At 39.5% G+C, this 23,385-nt stretch overlaps 1 protein-coding gene and 1 non-coding gene across 3 annotated transcripts in view; both read left to right on the forward strand.

Annotated features, from left to right (window-relative positions):
* FBXL7 (F-box and leucine rich repeat protein 7) overlaps nt 1-23,385 on the forward strand; it is a 434,915-nt gene that overhangs the window by 386,112 nt on the left and 25,418 nt on the right. The window lies entirely within an intron of this gene.
* Nucleotides 11,005-11,108, forward strand: LOC129401330 (U6 spliceosomal RNA). Its single transcript, XR_008628261.1, has one exon. It is a non-coding gene; the product is annotated as a U6 spliceosomal RNA (small nuclear RNA).

Genomic DNA, 23,385 nt, shown 5'->3' on the forward strand with positions numbered 1-23,385 from the left:
TTAATTACAGTGGTGTCTAATAGATTATTTTAGAAATAAAAGTGGTAGGATTATATAATGTTCTCCTGCCCCCGAGAAAATGAAAGGAAACTTTCAGTATATGTTTCAAACTATACTGACTACAAACAAACGATAGATATGTTTACCTTTTCAAAATAATTCTACCAATAAAAATATAGAGAATATTTCGGTTACCTGCTGCTGAGGAACAAATTCCACATTCAAATTTGTTGCCTTCAAATAACATTTAAAAACAGAGGTTGTAGGTCAGGAATGAGACTGAGTGCTCTTGATACTGAAACCTTATGACAAGATGACAAGGATCAAAGTGTCAGCTGAGCTGGGCTGCACCACCCCAAGACCTCCATAGGGAAGGGCCATTCCATGGATTCTTAATGGTTGGTGGGAGGAACTGAATCATGAACTGCGCATCTCAGTTCCCCCAAGCTGTAAACTCATGGTCTTCCTGGTTCTCTTCTCATGTGATCTCTTCATCACCAGCTCACACACAACACTGTGCTGAGTTATACTGAGCAAATGAGGATGAGAAAGAGAGACAGAGATGGAGAGGGGAGGAAGAGAGAGAGAGAGAGAGAGAGAGAGAGAGAGAGAGAGTAAAGGGGGGTGGGAGAAAGGATAATAGGGCAGGCAGGCTGCCACTTAGCCACCCAAGATTATCAGGGTTGATTCACTCCTCTGGCTGCCTAGTCCACTCTATCCTCCTTTGCAATATGTCTGTCCTTCCCGAAGCTGTGGGTTCTGTGGGGAGAATAGATAGCCCCCAAATAGATTCAGAAAGTAAATACTCTCTCCGAGGTCTTTGGAACCTCCGAGGATGCTCTCAAGAAAACGCGAGGAAGATAAAGTCACAGTGTTTTATGTCCTAATCTTGGAAGTGATATCCCTTTTCCAACATTCAACATTTCTTAATTCCCTTATTAAAATTCCCCTTCCCTTCATTGTTATTGGTGTTGCTCTTGGGATGACTGGGGCTCAGACACACACTCAACTATGGTGCTCACACATTGGCTAGGTCCCAAATCTCTTTAGGAACTCAGAGAGCAGAGTTTACAGGACTGTGATCGCTGCATGTGGCAGCACTAGGGCTTAAACTCACAACCTGACGATTACAGGGCAGACATCCTAACACTCAAGCTATTCGGCCAACTTCCAACTTTCGTGTTTTGGAAACATGTAGCTATGTACAGTCACCCTCAAGAGAAGAGAATGAAAGAAATTGAAAGAAATACCAGGTATTGAGTTTATCATGGTGATTGGATTCTACCTTATGATGACAAAATAAAAATCAAGATCAGAGAGAATTGCTTGGATGCACATCAAGACTTTCTCCCAAAATGGTCAAGATGAAAATGTCAAATCACTGTCTTTCTAGAAACTTGATTCAAGATCTGTGATCTTACAAAGCCAAAACTGAGCAAGGTAGTGATTCCTTGTGCTAGTAGGCATGCCCTATATTAATGACCTTTTCCTGTTTAAAAGGTGTGTAAGTAAATGACCAAAGGATAGCAAGAGAGAGAAATCAACTCAAGCAAAAAAAGAAAAAACATGAATACCTTGTAGTAAATCAGTCCAGAAACGTGTCCCTATTTCTGTTTCTACTAACCAGTTGAAAGAATTATTATTATTATTATTATTATTATTATTATTATTATTATTATTATTATTTGTAAAAAACTAAGGCACACCGAGGGGCGTGTGCATTCACGGGCTCTCCGGGCATCTGTGTCTCACCACCCACGTTCGGTGCTCTGGAACTGCTGTGTATGGGCTGCATCGGGACGGCCGTTGGCCAAGGACAGGCAAAGGAAGAACGAGGACCAAGCTGGTTGCTGATTAGTTACCGTTTATTCAATCTTCCATCTTTCTCATCTCCTGCACTTCTAACTCTGTCCTCTCTCTGGATCTGCGGCAGCTCTCTGTGGCTCTACTGCGGCCTTGCCCTCTAGGCTACACCCAGCCAGGTAGCAAAATCAAGATAAGAAAGCCCTTCCTGAGGGCAGGGCATTCCTAAGCCCTTCCTGACTCTTAAGGTGTTTTTCTCCTTTCCTTAGTCCAAAGACTCATTAACATCTTAATCCTAGTTATTTTTGTATGGACATAGCAAGAGATGCATTGAGGTTTGCAAGGCAGGTCTCCTGGCAACATCTTGCCACAGACTCAAACTACAACACTCAGGCCAGATTAATCATTCCTCACCCTAGCAGGGTCCAAATCTAGTTATCACTGGATAACTAGTTTGGATATCTAGTTTGGATCATGACAACATTTGTCCATGATCAAGCTCTTAACTTATAGTTAAGCATTAGGCACTTTGGCCAGGCCCATCTCAATGCCAGGGTAGCACACAACTCACCACTTGCCCTGGGTTCGTCTCGTCCCTCGGCGGGACCCTCCTTTTGGGGGTGCGAGGAAGTAAGGGCAGCTGAGGCTTAGGTCAAGAGAACAGATGCCCAGGAGGAAAATATCATGTAGAGTCAAATAACTCCCAGGTTACAAAAGCATAACATTTGCTAAGTCTTCCTGTGTCCATACAAAAAGGACATGACTCTAAATAAACTATGCAAAGGACTCAAGAAGAAGAGAAAAACAATATTTACAAGTCAACAGAACACTAAGAAAGAAGCTACAAATAAACACAGAGGAATGGGAGCACTGTAATGGGAGTAACCCAATAAACCTAAACTACCTGAGGCTATGTAATCCTATTATTATTATTATTATTATTATTATTATTATTATTATTATTATTTTGGGGGGGTTCACACCTGGCAATGTTCAGGATTACTCCTGGCTCTGCACTGAGGAATTACTCCTGGCGGTGCTGGGAAACCATATGGGATGCTGGGAATCGAACCCGGGTCGGCTGCATGCAAAGCAAACGCCCTACCCGCTATGCTATCCTTCCAGCCCCACCAGTTGAAAAAAATATTAAAAAATAACTTTGAGCTCATCATCACTCAAACTTAGGAAAATGCTAATCAAACACCCGTGAGATATCGTCTCACACCTGTGAGAATGGTATGTACCAAAAGTCTGGGACTAGCCAGTGTTGGCGGGGTTGTGGTGAGAGTGAGACCCTCACCTATCATTGGTGTAAAACTGTCTGGTTCAGCCTCTGTGGAAAGCAATATGGAGATTCTCAAAAAAATAGAAATAGAACTCTCTTATGACCCATCAATACCACTTTTTGGTATCTATCCCTCAAACACAAAAACGTAAGTTTAAAAGGATAAATGCAAACCTATGTTCATTGCGGCACTAGTACAATAGCCAAGATATGGAAATAGTCCAAATGCCTAATTACAGATCAGTGGATCAAGAACTTGTGTATAGGGGCTGGAGAGATAGTGCAGTGGGTAAGGCATTTGTCTTGCACATACCAGACCTAAGTTGTTTGATCCTCAGCATCCCATATGGTCTCCCAAAACCCTCTAGGAGGAATTCCTGAGTGCAAAGTCAGGAATAACTCCTGAGCATCACTGGGTGGGACCCAAAAATGCATTTTTAATGTTGTAATACATATAGATACGCAATATACACATATAAGAACAAAATCACACAGTTTGCATCAACATGGAAGGAACTAGAAGGCATCATGCTGATGAAGTCAGACAGGAGAACAGGGACAGATACACAGTGATCTTGCAATTGTGGGACTTACCACTACACATCAGAGTAGCAACAACGGTCCAAAGGCAACACAGTGGGAGAGTTGAGAGGGTGATGGGGTCCTTGGGAGAGGGAGATGAGTACATGGGAAATGGGTATAATATGGGAATCATTATTAATGATTGACCATAATATGGTAGACCATAGTATCTCAATACAAGGCTCAAAGAAATAACTTTGAATTCTGTATTTTGTGTGCACAAGTACACTGCTTTTGTGTGCACATATGACTGTGAGCGTGTGTCTTTTTGCAGTGAGAACACACCCAGGGAAAGAACCGCTGGCAGCTGTGGGTGGCCTTGCCTGTTTCCCGTGCTGCTTTTCTTTCTCAGAGTCCATAAAACTGGCAGAGGGACATTTTTAAGTCAGAGAGATCTAAATTTGTCCTCTTTCCAACAGGAATTTCCCTCCTCTAAAGTATGTTTTTCCTTTTTGCTCCAAACAGCTATCCACTGGAAATTGTTTAGTGCATTACCAAGGTTTGTTTTTTTTTTAAATATTGAAATGTGGGCTAATTCCAATTATTTCTACTTTGCCCATTCATTATTTTGGTCTAGGGACAACCATCTTGCCGATAAGGCTTTTCACCCCATAAACCAGGGCGTTTCCACATCTTTATTTGCAGAGTACAAGTATTGTACATAAATCCTTGGAGAAAATCTTTTCTAATAAAATATGACAGAATATAGGGTGTTACACATGTGTTTGTATATAGTTACACACACACACACATCCATGTGTGCCTGTCTCACATACTCATATTTGCCGAGAATTGTGACTTACAAAGCAATCTTGCTGATCTAACAATTATACTGCTCCAAAACTATTCAAAGTGGCTTAAATCTTTCTTTAGGTTGAATAAGTTACTGTTGGCTCTCCAAAAAGGGACACTGCTTTGTTTGGCTGCAGGCTGGAAAGAGGAAGGGGTGAGGGGCGGGGAAGCTTAACAATTCAAGAGACAGACAAATTGCTTTTTCTAAACAAAGACTCACTGCACTTATAAATGTGGGTCTCCCATCATTTTTAAAAATCGTTTATATGTGGGGATGAGCCTTATAAACAGACCAGCCTAATCCAGGCTCTGGTTTTGTCCAATTAAAGGACTGGACTCCACAAGACCACCAATTGTTCTGTTGTGTTTTGGAAGCCTGATCCAAGTTTACATTTCCAGCCAACATTTCACCCCTTGTGTTTATGACAGCACAAAAGAGCAAGTTCTGGGAATTTCTCAAGGGGAAGTTGCGGCAGTGTGCATTGTCACTGAGAAAGAGAGCAGTGGAGGGAAAACGAAGCAGCTCGGGGAAGTGGAAAAGAGGGGCGTGGATGATTCTTCTTGGCCTGACATTTAAATCCCAAATTGCATTCTCCTGCATATCAAAAGCTAGACTATTTTCAGTGTTTGGACATCTGGAGGAATTGCCAACTGGAGAGTTCAGTCTGAGAAAGTACCACAGCATCAACCATTTACACAGCTGTTGTTGGAAATGACTCCAAACCAGTGTGATGTGTCTGGCAAACATAAATATTGACCATATGCATTGTAAGGCTGTGTGAAGGGGTGTCCCTGAAGATAGGAAGCTAACAAGTACAATGCTAAACACACTTATTAAAATATTAACCACTCCGCCACCCATGAGGTAACCGCTCTGCGGTTGACTTACAGTTACATGTGGGTTTGTACAGGTCTTACAGAAATCAGAGCATGCTACTTGGGGTTATTTTGGTAAACTGAAAAGGAATAACTCTGTATTAGTGTCTAGGAAGCTATTTTGTTGTTGTTTGTTTGGGGGGTCACACCCAGTGATGCTCAGAGGTTACTACTGGCTATTCACGCAGGAATTATTTCTGGTGGTACCAGAAATAATTGTGTTTTGGAAGAGGAGGGGGGTGTGGAGACCATATGTGATGCTGGGGATCAAACCCGGGTTGGCTACATGCAATGAGCCGCTGTACGATCTGTACTGACCCACTGTACGATCGATCGCTCCAGCCCAGGGTAGCTGTTTTTAATTCATGCGCTTTTTCTAAGGGAGAGAGGATAAAATGGGAATGTTAAAAATAATTGCATTTGGGGACTGTTTGCTTCCCAATGGCCGCCGTGTTCTCCCACTTATCATTCCTAAGTCTCAATGACACTTGATCCCATGATGCTGCTTTGGAACTTTCTCATTCTCAGAACATAGTGGGTGCTGCCAACTCCATTGTCCTTCAGATCTTTACCTCAATCCAAACGCACTGGTATGACAGTCTGAAAGGCCAATTTAAAATTTTGTAATAAAGTTCTCAAATTTGGAGGGGCGAAAAGTAATTTATATCACATTATTACCTAAGGTTTATCAGTTGCAATAAATCTTGTCCTTCAACTATTGTGACCTACCTGTAAATTCTACCTAATGTGCTAATACAAGTGCCTTCCAGAAGTGGCTAGATTTGCTCTATGATTTAAGTCTTTTTTAAGCTCTAGTGTTCTTAAGAGAAAACCACTTGGACCAGCATTGGAAAAATTCTCCTGAAACCATCTGCTTCTTACTTTCAGTACTCATTCTGTCATTCATGCAAATATTCCTTCATTCCAGAAAAATGACCAAATCGATCCTTATCTTTCTTAGACCAAAAGCTTCTGTGTGGTGGTACAAAGCCCATGATGCCACATAGAATTCTGTTTGTTTGTGCCCCGGGAGTGTCTGGAGTGCTCCTTCTACACCATAGTCGATCCTGAAAACTCAGTAGAATAACCCAAATAGTAGGTAGAGGAGAGGACGTGGAAATAATCTCCCAGAGACAAGGAGTCTATAAAGTGCCATGCAATTTGCAGGTGGCTTATGTATACAAAACACTACACTTGGGGTTTAGTGGTTAAAGATAAATATTCACCCTTAACAGACCGAATTGAGACTGAGGTGAGACTCCCCCTAATGAGTTTTATCAGGATTCTTGCCAACGTGAATTCTATTCTCTTACTAAAAAGAAAAAGTTCCTGTTTCTTAGAAATTAGTAATCAGCAAGATATTCTTCATAAACCAATGCCAGGGCATGCGGGCACACCTGTGGTATTTCACTGTAAAGCAATAGAAGCTGCAGATGACTCGAATCTGAAATGTATTCTGAAGATAAAACTAAGAATTCTGTTCCAGAAGCCAGTAGTTCTCCCACTCTTTGTCCTATTAAAACACCAGGGGACTTTGAAAGCTTCTAAAGTCTGTGTGATACCAACAGTTTGTTCAAGTCAGTGGAAACATCCCGTTGGAATTCTCCAAACCAGTTAATGCCTATGGGATACCCCATGACAATTAAATCATACTCTTGGGAGGTAAGATCCAATCATCAGTGTCCCCAGGTAATTTCAGTGTGCAGCCAAGTCTAAACTGTGAGACCGCATGTGAATGTCTGCAGGTGTGGTACTCTTTGCTGAGAGCATGTCTGTCTCCAGGCTCACTGATTCTGTTCTTCCATGACCACGTGATGATGCAGCAGCTACTCCCCAAGGAGAACCAGGTGAAGGCTCGTAAAGTGAAATAGAAAACCAGCAGGTGCTTCTGTGAAGTGAGGTAGCAGGAAGGTGGATCACTCACAACTTGAGGTAGATTTCTCTTAGTGTTGACTTCAGAAGGAACTAGAATTCTTGGGATGTTGTGCTTCATGTTCTCTTTTCAAATGAAGACTTGAACAATGCCAGATTTTGGAGATCCTTTAAATCCTATTATGTAAAGGACGGCAGAGCCTGGCAAGCTACCCATGGCCTATTTATATGCCCAAAACAGTAACAAGTCTCACAATGGAGATGTTACTGGTGCCCGCTCGAGCAAATCGATGAACAATGGGACAACAGTGCTACAGGGCTACAGTGCTATGTAAAGGAACGTCTCACATAAAGCAAATCATAATACTAATTGTCAGGTCTCTCTGGAGAGGGGAACAGTCTATCCAGTAGTTCTTGGAAGCCTGCAGGCTGTTACTGATGATGTTAAGCCTTATTGTGCAAGTTTGGAGCGTGGGCGAGAGAGGCTGTGTTCCACTGTCACCAGGATTGTGTCCCACACATGCTCTTGTGCACAGCATTGTGTGGTGCTAGGAATAAAACTCTGGGACTTGTATGTGCAAGTATGTGTTCCAAACCTTTAATCTATCTCTCCACCTCTTAATCCTCAAATTTTATAGTAAAGGCTCTCTTTATTATAAAAGAAAATTAGAAGGTCAAGGGATTTTTAAAAAATTGATGTCTGATAATAAATTTGGTCATAATTTTTATATTCAAAAATCAGCTGGGTAATGATACATATTTTTAAAATCTTCCAAACCAGAAGAATTTTAGAAATGTGAAAATCTGTCATCTGTGCTGAGAGAATTAAGCATAATAGTTTAATGACAGCCATATTACTCTCACTATTTTCTCTACATAATTTACTCTTGGGACAGGATGAGGTTTTAGCCATTTGGATTCTAAAACTGAGTCTCAATAGTTTAGAAATCTCTCTAATTCTATCACATGCCCTAATGTTAGGGAAGTGGTTTCTGAGTATCTTCAACTTCTTGATCAGCTCAGAGATGTGCCAGTTACTTTTGTTCTTAGATCTACCCCGAAGGGCAAAGATTTCCAATGATTTAATATTCCCTCCCTTTTTCATATCACTTGCCTAGATCAGAGTAGTTCCTGGTTCTATCAAATCACTGTTTTTAGTATTAAAAATCTTGTAACAAATAATCCTGCTTGTAATGTTTTACCATTTAGAATCCATTGACCCAAGATATCAGTAAGCACCTTCCTTGTGCAATCTGCGCTCTGCTGTAGGACCTGTACACGCGGAAAACAGAAGACGGACTCCTTTAAACGTGCAGCCCGTCAAAGGGGGGTGCATTCAGAGGGGTGCAATGCCAGCTTCTCAAGCTGACTTGATCCCCAGTCCCCCGAAGTCCTCTGCACACTATCATGAGCAGCTCCCAAGCACTTCTGGATGTGACCCCAATAATAAAATAATAATACCAATAATAGTAATAATGTATTTTATGTCAGGTGGTGTGCCATTGGGGTGGAATGTAGTAAAGAGGTAGCACTATAACACTGTCGTCCCATTGTTCATTGATTTGCTCGAGAGGGCACCAGTAACATCTCCATTGTGAGACTTAAAAAAGGATGTGTAAAATTACGGGGAAAGATGGCCAAGATTCATTTGTATGCATTGTGGTCACTAGAAATGAACTTCATACTGTGGAGTGTTTTAGGTCTATCCAATTGTTCAGATAGAAGGAGTAGTTGACACACATGGCAACATTACTACAGTGGGCATTATGGCTACTGAATTTGAGTTAACCCATTGCAAGAAAGAGTCACCTGAATTAATATATGCTTTAAATCCTGAGCTGAATTTACCTTAAGAGATAAATTTGAAGAGTAGAAATAATGAACATTTTTAAAAATTTGGTTAAAGCACCATGCTCTATAAAGTTATTCACAGTTGAGGTTTGGGAACATAGTACAGCATCTTTTCCAACACCACTTCCAACAACACCTCCACCAGTGTTCCCAGGTTCCCTCCCTTGGGCTCCCCAGCCCCTCAGTCCCGAGCCTGCATTCTGACCTTTCAAGGTTCAGTTGTTAAAGTTTGGGTCTCATAATTTTAGTGATGTTGACTCTGTGGTTGGATATTTAGCTCTACCACTCCTTTACATCACACACATAACTGAAATCCCTTGACCCCTGCCTCTCACTTCTTCTTATCTCTCTCTTCCCCCAATCAATTTCTTTCTCTTACTTCCCTATTATCTGGGGCCAAGGATAATCTGGGCATCTGCCATTTAGAGTATTGCATTCTTTTGCCCCATTATTCTGTGTAACACAGGTAGATGAGATCATCCTCTGTTTCTCCTTCTTTTTCTGGTTTACTTCACTAAACATGGGACCTTCCATTTCCAGCCATGATGCAGTGATTTGGATGTTTTCATCATATTTTACAGCTTTGTAGTATTCCGAGACGATCTTTTCAATGTTTCTATGCAACATTAAGCCAGAATTAGTCATCTGATCAAGTTGTATCTGTCATGATCAATTTATTTAGGTCAGATAGTATATCTCATACAATATATTAAAGCATTAGCTGTTAGGGAATGAGTTAAATTATTTCTTTGCACTTTGCACTGAAGGTGCAAATTGAAATGTAATGCATATAACAGACATATAGAGGTAGGATTAGTTTTGTGTCTGGGCAAGAGTCCAGTTCATCAAGCCAGACTAATGCAACAAAGCTTGTCAACATTTAGAAAAAGTTGGTGTTTGGCCTCAGACTGAGAGTTCCCACAATGCCATTTATCTTATCAGATGTGGCAAGTGGAATTCTGAAACCCTTTGTTATATGCAGTATATAGATAATATTCAAATACTGAGAATAAGGATGTTTATCTTATGTTGATGAGAGTCTAAATATGAGAGCGGTAAATATTCCTGATGGACATCATGAATATGTAAGAACTGCTGGGAGGTTATTGACTGACCATAAAGACGTGTAGTCTTTATGTATGAATCTGTAGTTTTTGGTTTTGATTATGCCAAGGCTTTTTTGTTCAAGCCTATGGTAACTTCTTTCAATATAAAATCATTCCACATTTCCATTAAGTGTGGATAGATTATATCTTGACAGTATATTTATGAGGTAGTCATTTGGCTGTCATTAAACTCTCACAAGAGATTGACAAAATGGCAAATCTGAATTCTTCTTCAACTCAGTTCTCATACCCTCAGACTCCATAATATGCTTAAATTTTATTTAGATGCATCTGACAGTGCCCAGGGACTTCTGGGGTCAGTGCTCTGGGTTCACTTCAAGCAGGACACAAACACCGTAAGGTGCTGAGGATCAGACTTGAAGCTTCCCCATACAGACCACGGACTCAGCCCTGCTATATCTCCAGTCCCTTCAATCAATTTTTTAAATTTGTTATCATAATTGGACTAGGTCAATTTCATGGGGGTGGTGGGGAGTGATGTCAGATGCCCTCTCAGGTAGCTCTCAGGAGCTACCCCAGTGATTCTTGGACGGACTCCTTGTTCAATTACAGGACCCTTGGATGTAGTGCTCCTTGGTACTATGATTCTGGGGATTACCCACAACACCCTGGGGATACTTGAGAGTTCTTCAGGGCTACCAGGTTGTGTTCAGGGGACTGTGTAGTGTTGGAATCAAACCAGGCTTCAGCCACGGGCATCTCAACCTCTGTACTATATGTCCTTCCCTGATTTTATTTTTTTAATAGATAATCTCAAATTGCTTCACACAGAGGAGAAAACTTCTAAATAGTTTAATGACAAATTATATGAGCTTTGTGCTTGCTTCAGCAGCACATATACTAAAATTGGAATGATACAGAGATTAACATGGCCCCTGCGCAAGGATGACACGCAAATTTGTGAAGTGTTCCATATTTTAAAAAAATCATGAGTTTAGATATCAGTATATGATTTCAGAATGTGATTAAATCACTTTTATAAAATGAATTACTAAATTCTGAAGATGAAAGACCTTATGATATTTCAGAAGCAGTTCAAAAATATTAGTATTCTGAAGTATGTTTGTCCTGTTTGTTCTGTTTGTCTTTCCATCTTCTTACCTAGCTTAGAAAAATACACATCAAATTTCAAATTGTTAAAATGATTACCCGAGAGATTACAGCAATCTATTTTTTTTATTAAGCCACTGGAGTTGACAGAAATCTTTACTCTTTATGTTATTCTATGTCTTACAGAATTTTAGCACTGAGCATATACCATTTATATCATTGAAATTCCATTAAAGTATCTTTTAAAAAATTTCAAAAGAATCATTCATTTAGGAGAAATGATCATTTTCTGTTCGTTTAGAAAGCAATGATCATGCTTAGCATATAGTATGTGGGTTTTGAAAATAATTGAATATCACATAGAAAGCCTTAAAAATAACTTGCAGTGCTTTTAAAATCTACTGAAAATGTGAAATTAAACTTTGGTAAGTAAGGAAGTTCACAGAACCCAGATGCACTGAATTTCAGTAGTTGTTTCACGTGAGAATGTTGTAACTATATAACTGTGAAGGATCTCTACGACTTCCAGTTCTGCTCTCTGAGCGTGATCATCCAATTCTGGTTTTTAGGGTACTTTTTCATTTTTTAAGCCCAAGCCTTATTGTAAATTTTTGGATTCTGGACATTGAGGATTCTGGACATCTGGACATTCTGGATCAGCTGAGAGGCTTGGCTGTAAGATGCAGTCTCTGCTTCAGCATCCCGTGTTTAGGTTGGGAAGATGAGAGATGAACGGGGAACTCATGTACTGTCATCGCTGAACTGTCACCCATTCCTCATCTCAGAGGACCATGGGAGAAACCATTGGTGAATTTTAAGACCCGAAGTGCATAAAATAGTCCCCCAAATTACCCATTTTAGAGAGAGGATGGTCGAATTTCAGAGTGACAAGGTAACAACCTTTGCCAATCTGTAAATCCTGACTCTGGAGGATAGAGAGTGGCTAATGAGAATTATTTCTGCCAGCTCTTTCTCCCTCTGACCCTCTGAAATGAAGATTATCTTGGCCATTTACTCTGGCACCTGTTAATATTGTTAATATTGACAAACATCAGAACATACTCCACGCCTATCCTTAGGCTACTATTTTTAGTTTTTCAGTGGGTGTAAAGAACACACAACCCGGAGATTCTTCTTGCAGCGATTTATTCAGAGACCTTCTCATCCATTGGGAAGAAGGGGAACAAGGAAGAGCAATGAGGGATGAACGAGTAGGGATGAACGAGGAGGAGCCTATAGCTATGCGACTTCCCCCCTTTTATCCCTCTCGCTGCTTGTTTATGCCCTAGTGTCTACAGCTGATAGGCTAGTTGCACCTCGTGGGCGTGACAGGACATCCTATTTCCTTATTAGGAGTTGTTTTCGAAGCCCCGTGCAATTAACAAGAAACAGGTGTTGTTTACGAAAATAGAATGCTAGGCGCAAAAGGTTGAATAACAATAGCAGAACACCTATTCTCTAGGACAGATACTTTTTCAGCAGGACCCATCAATGATGAAATCCCATGGTTGTGTTTCTCCTCTCCTTGTCCAACATATGAGCATTCATAATATTAATCGTTTTGTATGGGCATAGCAAGAGATGCATTAAACTTTTAGAATTGCTCTCCTGGGGTCATCTCAATCTCAGACTACAGTGCCCGGGCCAGATTAGTCTTTCCTATCCCTAGCAGGGTCCTAGTCTCGTCATTACTTTAAGATCATGACAGCACTTGTCCATGATCAGACTCTTAACTTATAGTTAAGAATGAGGCACTTTGGCCAGGCCCATCTCGATGCCAGGGTAGCACATAACTTACCGCTTGCCCTGGGTCCGTCTCGTCCCCCGTTGGGACCCTGCCTTTTAGAGGGCTAGGAACTGAGGGCAACCAAGGCTACAGTCAAGAAAGCAGATGCCCGGGAATTAATAATATTCAAAGCCAATTAAATCCCAATTGCAAAGGTATATTAATAAATGTCTTTCTTTGTCCATACAAAAAGGACTTGCTCTGAATAAGCTATGCAAAGGACTCGGAGAAGAGAAAGACATTATTTACAAGTCAACAGAACACTAAGAAAGAAGCTACAAATAAACACAGAGGAATGGGAGCACTGTGATGGGAGTAACCCAATAAACCTAAACTACCTGAGGCTATGTTATCCTACAAGTGGGCCTTGGTAAATTGGTCTGAATCTGGAAGAAAAATAAAAACTGAACCTTCTTAAGACATCAAGTCTGCAGAATAATACACCCAAAAGTGATGTAGGAAACCATAGCAGGCAAACACAATTTTCTAACTCAACAAATATTTTCAGAGGGTCTTGTGTATGAAGTAAGTCTGTTCTGGGGTCTTCAGTGTTAAACGTTCAGCTTGCTTCTGCAGGAGATAAAATAGGACTTCAAGGAGCTAAATCTCTAAAGCCTCTATTTTGTCCATTCATTTATTCAGCTGGTAAGTCCGAAGCACGGCTTCAGTGTGAGGCATGTTTGTGGATGATAAGGACAGTTGTGACAAGATGGTTGGGTGCTGCTCAGGGAACTTACATCCTAGTCAGGAGGAAGATAAATAAAGACCTTCATTAGAAATGAATTTGCTGGATCAAATGGAAGCTCAATAAAATGTGATTGGAAATCCCGAGCGGGGAGGGAGATGCACGCTGAAAGTATACTAGAGACTAAACATGATGGCCACTCAATACCCCTATTGCAAACCACAACACCCAAAAAGATAGAGAGAGGACAAATTGGAATGCTCTGCCACAGAGGCAGAGCGGGGTAGGGGGGATGGGATGGGGGTGGGAGGGATACTGGGTTCATAAGTGGTGGAGAATGGACACTGGTGGAGGGATGGACTCTCGAACGTTGCATGAGGGAAAAACAAGCACGAAAATGTGTGAATCTGTAACTGTACCCTCACTGTGACTCACTAATTAAAAAATAAATAAATTATTTTTTAAAAAAAGAAATGAATTTGCTATAACAGTTTAAATGAGGCATGCGTCATATGTTGATGGCCCCAGCCAGAAAGTATCTCACAATGAAAACGGTGTTCAAGTCAGGCCTGAAAAGATTTTTTAAAAACATAAACGTGAAAGAAGGAGGAGGATAGAGTTTAAGGAGGGAAATATTAAATCATGCTTTGGGAAGTAGTGAATTGTTCCGTTTTCTGCAGGCAAGGCCACACCAAGGGAGATACTATCCAAAGAGCTTGTAAAACTGTTTTCGGGCCAAACTTAAATGGATAGGTGAAAAATTGGTTTGAATTTAGCAGACAAGGGGCAGGGCTATGCAAGATGGTGAGTGAGGTTGTATGTGAATGGCAAGATATTTCAAGATTAGTCCACTCGCGGTATATTAGAATTGGGGAGAGAGCTAAATGCATGAAGCCCATTGGCAGGCTAATACTATCATCAAATGTCTTTCCCTGTGGTCCAAACAATTGGTAATGAAACGTGCTGCAAAGAAAAAAACAAAGGAAATACACTTAGCAAGGATATGCTACGTATATATGTAGGTGTTTTGTGTGTGTCCAAAAATATCATTTTTCCCAAACACTAGAATATAAAAACTTCTCTTTCAGACTTCTTAAATATAGCTACTGCGTCTAAAGTAGGAAAAGAATAAAGTAGTCAGCCCTAGCCAAGAACCTCAGAGTTAGAACAAACATTAATTCAGACATCTGAACATCAGCTACCCATTTCTGGTGAAACAGAAATGACTCAGCCTCTTCCTTGCCAACTACTTTATAAATTCTGCTGATTTACCTAAAAACATGAAAGAAAGGCCATAGGCAACAGTCATCTAAAGTCCCAGCCATGACTTCTAGAAGCAGAGCCATGCCAGTCAGCGGCTAGATTGATTGACAGACACATAATATATGTGCATGTGGAGAGAAAATGAGAAAGATGACCTACATATTAGGATCATGGGAGAAATGAAAAATGAAAAACTTGACTGAACAACTTATTCTCAAAAGACATTTGTGCTGTGCATTGATTCCAACCAAATTGTCCTTGAGCACAAATATGTGAATAGAGTTTAATGGGAAAATTTAGAATTTAGCCTCCAGCTGAAAATATGTCAGGGTTTATAGCCCTCCACCTGAAATCATTTCCACAGACGCACAGGTAAAAGCTAGCACTCTCTTGACTCAGCCAATCCACTGCACCTTTAGAAAGACTGTGGTTCCATGTTCTAGTATGAACTATCCCATAGCACACCAACCAATAGGACGGCGATGCTATTCCTTCATTTATTTTCTCTTTCAGTTCAAAAGTCCCTTCATTGTACCTGCTCATGTCCTGCCAACTATTTGTCATTTTTTTGCCAGATATTTTTATTCCTTATAGAGATTATTTCTTCATTTTGAAGAAGACCAAATCATTGATGGATTTTCAAACTATTATCTATACATATTCAAACATGATTCAGATGACAACTGCATATCTAAATGTGTATGTAGATACACAGACGTATGTTTTCAGTCTGTGAAAGTACTTTTAACTCCGTTTTTAATGTTCTGTATTAATGTTCTCTTTCAAGGTTCTGCTGATTGTGATTACAGTCATAGTAATAATAATATGAGATTTTTTTAATACAGGGGGAAAATATCGTTGAGATAACCACATGCAGGGAAAAAAAAGAAATTAAATATAAAGCCAAAATTTAAAAACTTTGCTCTAATTGACTTGAGAAAATAATTCAAGGAAAGAAAATATATAACCTTAGTTTTGCTGCACCAATTCTTAAAACAGAAGGAGTAGCTATATCGATGTATTAAAAATGCGTTGCTGGGGCTAGGGCAAGAGTACAGTGGGTAGCACATGTGCCTTGCACATGATCCACCTGGGTTTGATCCCCGGCATCCCACATGGTCCCCTGAATACCACCAGGGGTAATTCCTGAGTGCAAACTCAAGAGTAACGGGTAGGCATCACTGGATGTTTTACACACACACACACACACACACACACACACACACACACACACACAAAAGAAGAAGAAAAAGAAAAATGCTCTGTAAAGTCATACAGTTTGGTCCTATCAGGAACAATTCAGAGACCTGAAAGAGAAACACAAACTAGAAAATGCCCAACAAGATTAAGCATTAGTTGGATTTCACAATAATTCAAAAGGATTTTCCTGCACATGGGGAAGGGAATGGGGAAGGGAAGTAGCTTTCAGTGAGTTCCTAAGAACATTTATGGTAATGATTAAAGAAAGAAACTAATCTCTTTTGGGGGGGTGAGGGAGGCATGGTGTGCACACACTGAGGACTTACTCTCGGTTCTGCAATCAGGGGTCACTGCTGGCAGGTTCAGAGGACATAATAGTTGCTGGGGACCAAACCGTGCCAAGCAAGGCTCCTATCTGTTGCACTCTGACCCCAAGAAACTAATCTGTAATGCTGTTTTAAAATACCATTTAGTTGTAACAAGCAATATAAAGCTAATTATTTTGTGCTTGCTAAGAGGGCAGATTTGGGAGGTGGTTGGGAAAAGGGGGATATGGTGAAGGGAGGGTCACTCTGGTGATGGGATTGGTGTTGAAATATTGAATTACTGTAGCACTGTAGCATTGTAGTCCCATTGTTCATTGATTTGCTTGAGCGGGCACCAGTAACATCTCCATTGTGGGACTTGTTACTGTTTTTGGCATATTGAATACGCCATGGGGCAGCTTGCCAAGCTCAGCCATGTGGGCAGGATACTCTCGGTAGCTTGCTGGGCTCTCCAAAAGGGGCAGAAAAATTAAATCCACGCTGGCCTCGTGCAAGGCAAACGCCCTGCCCTCTGTGCTAACACTGTAACATCTATATTATGAACAACTTTGAAGACCACAGTGTTCAGATAAAGTACGAAGAACTACATGCCTAAGAAAAGGTCACAAAATATTTCATGAAGGTTTTCTGTATAGTAATTTCTCCTTGTATTGAAGACATCAGAAAGTAAAATTTGTGAACTCAGTTCATTTTCTGTTAGGAATAGAAAGATTAATTAGAAAGGAACTATTTGGAAAGTCTTAGTGAGTATACTGTATCCATCTCAGTTACTTAGGTTTTAATCATCAGAGTCTTTTTTCCCCCCAGTGTTCAATGAGTTATCCTATTTAAGTCAACCTTATAATATCTATGTCACAAGAGTATGATCAGTATATTTACACTAAAAAATAACTCCATGTTAGTTATTTTGCATCCACTGGTTCAACTGATCTCCTCTTTGTAATCTGAAAGCAGAGAAAGCCTTTTCTGAAGAGAAAACTTATTATTGGAGAAAGAAAAGGGAGGTCATACTCAACACAATCCTAAACTCTATTTTTTTTCTCCCTCACCTGGGAGTTGTGTATAGCACAACTATGTAACACCTGTATATGGAACTACAACTTAAAAGAAATAATTTGAGGAAATCAATTGGATCTGTTTATAGTGCTCCCAGAAAACCCAGCCCTGGTAAGATAAAAGGGGACAGTTTTTAAGTAAGAGAGTTACTTCCTTATATAGCGGGTTTATTTAACTTCTTAAGTACTGGTTTATTTAACTTTTAAAGAAAATTCTTTCTGATTTCCAGAGAGTTCTACTAAATCTCTATTGGAGTCAGAGCATCAAGTGAAAATAAATCAAATGCCCAAGCTCCGGAATCTAATAAAAGTGCATTGAAGTATATTTTTTATATTCTTTCATTTTCTAATTCCTAAAATAGATAAATCCGTCAAACCTTATCCTGTGATTGTAGAAATCGAAGAAGTATTGACTAAAATATAAACAACTGAGTTTGAGGAAGGATAACAATTATTTTACTATAATGCCTGATAATATTTATCAGCATATGCCTCCATTGGGCCATTTAGTAGACTTGCAGCTTCCTTTAGAACTATTTTATTTTACAACTCAAGTATAATGAGGCTAATAATACACAAAAGGGACTTAATTGAAATTAACAATTTTTAAAAGATAGAGTTCTGGATTCTTATTGACACCTAAATTATTCCCCAAAGTATCAAGTAGAAACATATCAACTTCAAAAGCGTATGTAGAAAAATTGAAGAAATTAGAAATAGTCATGAAAAGATTACTAATATTCCACCAATCCAGTCTACCACATGAGCATCAAAAGCACCAAATACCGCACCTCTTGTATTTTTTAATTAATGACTTACATTGGTTTACCCAAAGGCTTTTCATAAATGGCTCATGGGATGGTAGAGCTAGCAGAAATATGAAAAAGTCAGAGGTAGATCATATCACTTCACATAATGCATTACTTTCTCTGAGTAGAATGAAGGCCTAGATACCAAGCCCAACTCAATTTTTGAGTCATACCCACGATAATAGGACTGGAGGGTTTGCCTTACACGCAGCCGACCCAGGTTCGATTCCTCCGTACCTCTCAGAGAGCCAGGCAAGCTACCAAGAGTATCCCACCTGCACAGCAGAGCCTGGCAAGCTACCTGTGGCGTATTTGATATGCCAAAAACAGTAACAAGCTCACAATGGAGATGTTACTGATGCCCACTCAAGCAAATCGGTGAACAACGAGAGCAGTGCTACAGTGCTACCCAAGATAATCTTTAATACGATTGTGAATATAAATAATTGACCTTGCGTTTCTTGATGACTTTTAGTCTAGATGTGATTGCCATGTGTCACTTTGTATAGTTTGAGAAGGTTTATTTTTAAGTAAACAACATCCATTTTTTAATGCAAGTGCCTAGGGAAGTAGCCTGCATCTTTCAACAGTTCACTTGCTTAATACAGATTATGAAATGTGGCATGATTATAGGATGACCACAGAGCTGCTCGTAATTAAGATCCAGAGGCACTCCCCTCCAGGGAAGCGGCTTTTCCATGTTTGTCCAGTTTTCCAAATGGGAAGAACCCAGGCAGCTGTCTCATCTTGATTCTCCTGGCCTCTCTTGATGCCTCTACCCTGCAAAGTGATGGTTTTATTTTGGTGGTCTTGCTCCCACCTGGGCACGCTGTCCCCATCCCTGACAGCATATGTTTAATATTTGGGATAGAAAAGGATGTTTCAGTTGTGGACTTATCAGCTTGTTTTTCTTTAGAAAGCACAGACGCCCCAACATGAGAAGTCCTCGAACTCTGTAGTCCTTTCCGTCAACGTGCCCAGCATTGCATCTGCATTTACACAGTGATTATCTAAATGGACTAATGTTTTTAGCCAACATGTTTCTGCCATTTGCTGCCATCATGTTGATGGAAGACAAGCGAACAATACGCAAGGGAGAATTCACATGCTTTGATTAAAAGAAGGAAAAAGTATCCAGATAACTGGCTAAAATTGGTCCAACCCAGCTTTCCACATGAGATATACTTACATCTGTTCTTATGATCCCCATTTATGAAATTAAGGAATGACATGGGCATTCATTGCTTACCCCTGATTGAGTGGTGAGCTTGCTATTGAGGAGAGAAGTTCTTTGCTTTCTTTTTAGAAGCCCTATCCCCAAAGAAGTAAGAGCTATGTTCAGGAAGCAGCAATAAAATGCTGCTTAAAAGTCCCCTCACCTATGCAAAGTCAAAAACTTGACCCAAAAATCTAATATTATGTCATTATTTTCAGTACTGTGTGATGGACTCGACATACTCCCCTTCTGTTCCCTCGATGAGCATTGTCTTAGCTATCAACAGAACTGTGATCATGGTGATGACGCAGGCTCTTTGCCGGTGATCAAGGTTAGAAACAGCTTAGTTTCTCTCCTATAAAATCAGAATACAAGCCCCCGAAAATTGACTAATGCCCTACTCATCAGATGTCAGAGCTCATCAGCAGACATGCTGGTGTCTGGGTCGGAGGGGACAGCAATTACCCCTCTGGTGTTTGCTGAGATCCACCTGCAAAAAATAAAGCGGCTAGAAGACCAAAACAGCCAAATGAGGACTTTGAAGAATATAGATCATTTCATAAAGCGTATTAAACTCCTGGTGCCTTTCAAAAATAAAAGAGTAGTAAGAGACCCATCTAGAAAAGGACTTATTCTTTAAAGCTTTTTTGCCTAAAAGACATTGTTGTAGGGGCTGGAACGATAGCACAGCGGGTAGGGCGTTTGCCTTGCATGCAGCTGACCCAGGTTCGATCCCCAGCATCCCATATGGTCCCCCAAGCACCACCAGGAGTGGTTTCTGAGTGCAGAGCCAGGAATAACCCCTGAGTACTGCCGGATGTAACCCAAAAAGAAAAAAAAAAAACACTGTTGGAGAATTTTGACAAATGACGCTTACCCGGAGAGTTAAGCAGTTCCCACTCTTCCTCTTGCCTCTACCCAGTAACTGCAACCACTGAGCGTAGACTTGTAAATAGACAAGTGGGAGGAGGAAGTGTGGGTATAAATGTGCTCAAATCTGATAAGGATTCTTTTTATTATTTGCTTTTCTGAGTCTCTTTCATATGGAAAGATCAATACCTTCTTATTTAGTGCACTTTTCTCTTTTTCTCACCTGTATATGTAAATATATGTAAATAGACTCAGTATTTTTTCCATGTAAAAGTCAGAGAGATGAGAAAACCCAGAATTTATTCATAACTACATATTCACACAATTCTCTCTCTTAATTTTGTAATGTAGAAGCATCAATATATATTTCTGGGAAATCTCCTTTAGAGAATATTATAAATCTTTATAGCAGCTGCCTTCATGATTTTACTACTTTGCCAACTTAAAGTTTTAAAAATAGGTTGGAGGTCAGAGAGCCACTAATTTATATTCAAAACTGTTCAACACAGTACAGTAGAATATGTACTTCTGTCTTCCACCTATTCAAGTCAGCAATTTGGATATAACTTTCTCTTTACATAACTTTTGAAAAGTACTTTTTTATTTTATAGCCTAATTGGAAGAAAAGGGGCAATAAAATAGTGGTTGTGTTAAGGACCTAAGAGTAAGTTGATGTGAAATCTGGCTTTTTGGGAACATTTGCTAATGTCTGCCACATTTCACAATACTAGCCATTAGTACTGTTAAATCTTCATAGATACACTTTCTGTTGTGATTACATATCTATCAGTAAAGCAATTAAACTGCATTGATTAAATGTCAAAAATAGCACTACATTTCTTAACTACTCAAATTTACAAGACATATTACAAGACATATTTTAACATATAATTTCTAAGACTTGAGTCAGTTTTTTTCATACTAGACTATCGGTCTAATGTAAATTATAGCTGACCATATCTGACATTTTGGGTGTATATTCACAATGTAAACATACAAAACTCATAAATCCAGTGTGAATATACATTGCTTTGGTTCCCTACTTTCATTTTGTAGCAATGCCAAACCTAAAGAGGGATAATTATAAACCTATTATAGATTTTGTGCAAAGGCAGAGTTTTCTAATTATGATTAAATGTTTGATAAATTACAGTTGTGATGGGTTCATTTTATTCTGATATTTAGCTTTGTAGCACTGTTGTCCCATGTGTTCATCAATTTGCTTGAGCAGGCACCAGTAACATCTCCTTTGTGAGACTTGTTGTTACTGTTATTGGCATATCCAATATTCCATATGCCATAGCTTGCCACACCCTGCCGTGTGGGTGGAATACTTGGTAGCTGGCTGGGCTCTCTGACAGGGGTGGAGGAATTGAATAAAAATAAAATAGTTTAAAAAAAACTTTTTGGCCTGAGGCAATATCACAGCAGGTAGGGTGTTTGCCTTACAGGCAGCTGACCCAGGTTCAATTCCCAGCATCCCATTTGGTCCCCTGAGCACCGCCAAGGGTAATTCCTGAGAGCAGCGTCAGGAACAACCCCTGTGCATCGCCGGGTGTGACCCCAAAAGCAAAAAATAAATAACTAAATATTTTAAAAAAACTTTCTAAACATACGCACAACCTTTACCCACAGTACACACACACACACACACACACACACACACACACACACGCACACACGCACACATGCACACACGCACACACGCATGCATGCACTCTTTACCCGAATTCTGATATTTACAAGGTTATATCATAAAATAAAAAATTTTTATCAGGAATAAAAGGCAGCCTGCTCAAAGTTCAACATTATTTCCTAAAATGCAAATGAAAGAAAGAAAGAAAGGAAGGAAGGAAGGAAGGAAGGAAGGAAGGAAGGAAGGAAGGAAGGAAGGAAGGAAGGAAGGATTGGTGGAAGGAAGGAAGGAAGAAAAAGAGAAAGAGAGAGAAACAAAGAAAGAAAGAAAGAGAAAGAGAGAAGGAAAAAAAGGGCTATACTAATAATTGCATGATTGACATCTTTAAACACTAACCATGGTGATAATACTCCTAAATTTTTCCCTAAGAAAACAAAATCGTATATAATTTATTAAAACTCTTGTCGATGAGTTTTAAGATGAATTACTTGTAAAATAATTCATCTCAAAAATGAATGAAAAATATGTGTCCTTTACTTAATATTACCAGCCCCAAACTTGTTAAAGTACAAACATCTTACCATTTCTTGTGACATATGCTTTTCTGTGCTGTATTTTAGTATCATAATAGTAATTACTAGCTATCCAGCTATATTATTTCACAAGATTCATTCCATGTCAAAAGAGATAATTGACCATTTTGGAAAATGCTGATTTAGTCATCTTTTTCATTTGTCTGATCCATGGAGCAATGTCAAGCAATCATTGAGCTATAAAATATGCTTTCTTGCTCAAAATAACATAAAATTATTCCAAGATTTTTAAAAATTGAGCTATCTTTGAAATCTTAAATGAAGGTATATTTTCATTTTAATTCTTTTTTTTTCCTCCAGCCAGTTTACAATGTTTGAGTGTTTGATAATCTTATTAAAAATCCATTGTCCAGAGTTCATTTGGCTCAGAATAAGGAATTTTCGTTTTCTATTCACAGGGAATTAACCAAAACAAATTCTACTTCATAGTGTCTTTCTGGTCAGTCTCTGTTCAGTTATACGAAGAATAAATCTCCAACACGAGTACTGATGTCTCAGGAAATAATTGCCTCTTTAATAGAAAGTTAATTTTGTTTGGGTTTGTCTTTTTCGCTTTTCTTCTTTTTTCTTCTTTTTCTTCTTTTTGAGGGGACACACCGACATGTTTACAACATACTCCTGAATAAACATAGCTGGATGTGACCCAAAAAGTAATAATAAAATCTTAAAAACACACAACCTCTTGCTTGCGATATGTCAGAGTGCTAA

Source organism: Sorex araneus, chromosome 1, assembly GCF_027595985.1.
Source record: "Sorex araneus isolate mSorAra2 chromosome 1, mSorAra2.pri, whole genome shotgun sequence".
Lineage (NCBI taxonomy): Eukaryota > Metazoa > Chordata > Mammalia > Eulipotyphla > Soricidae > Sorex > Sorex araneus.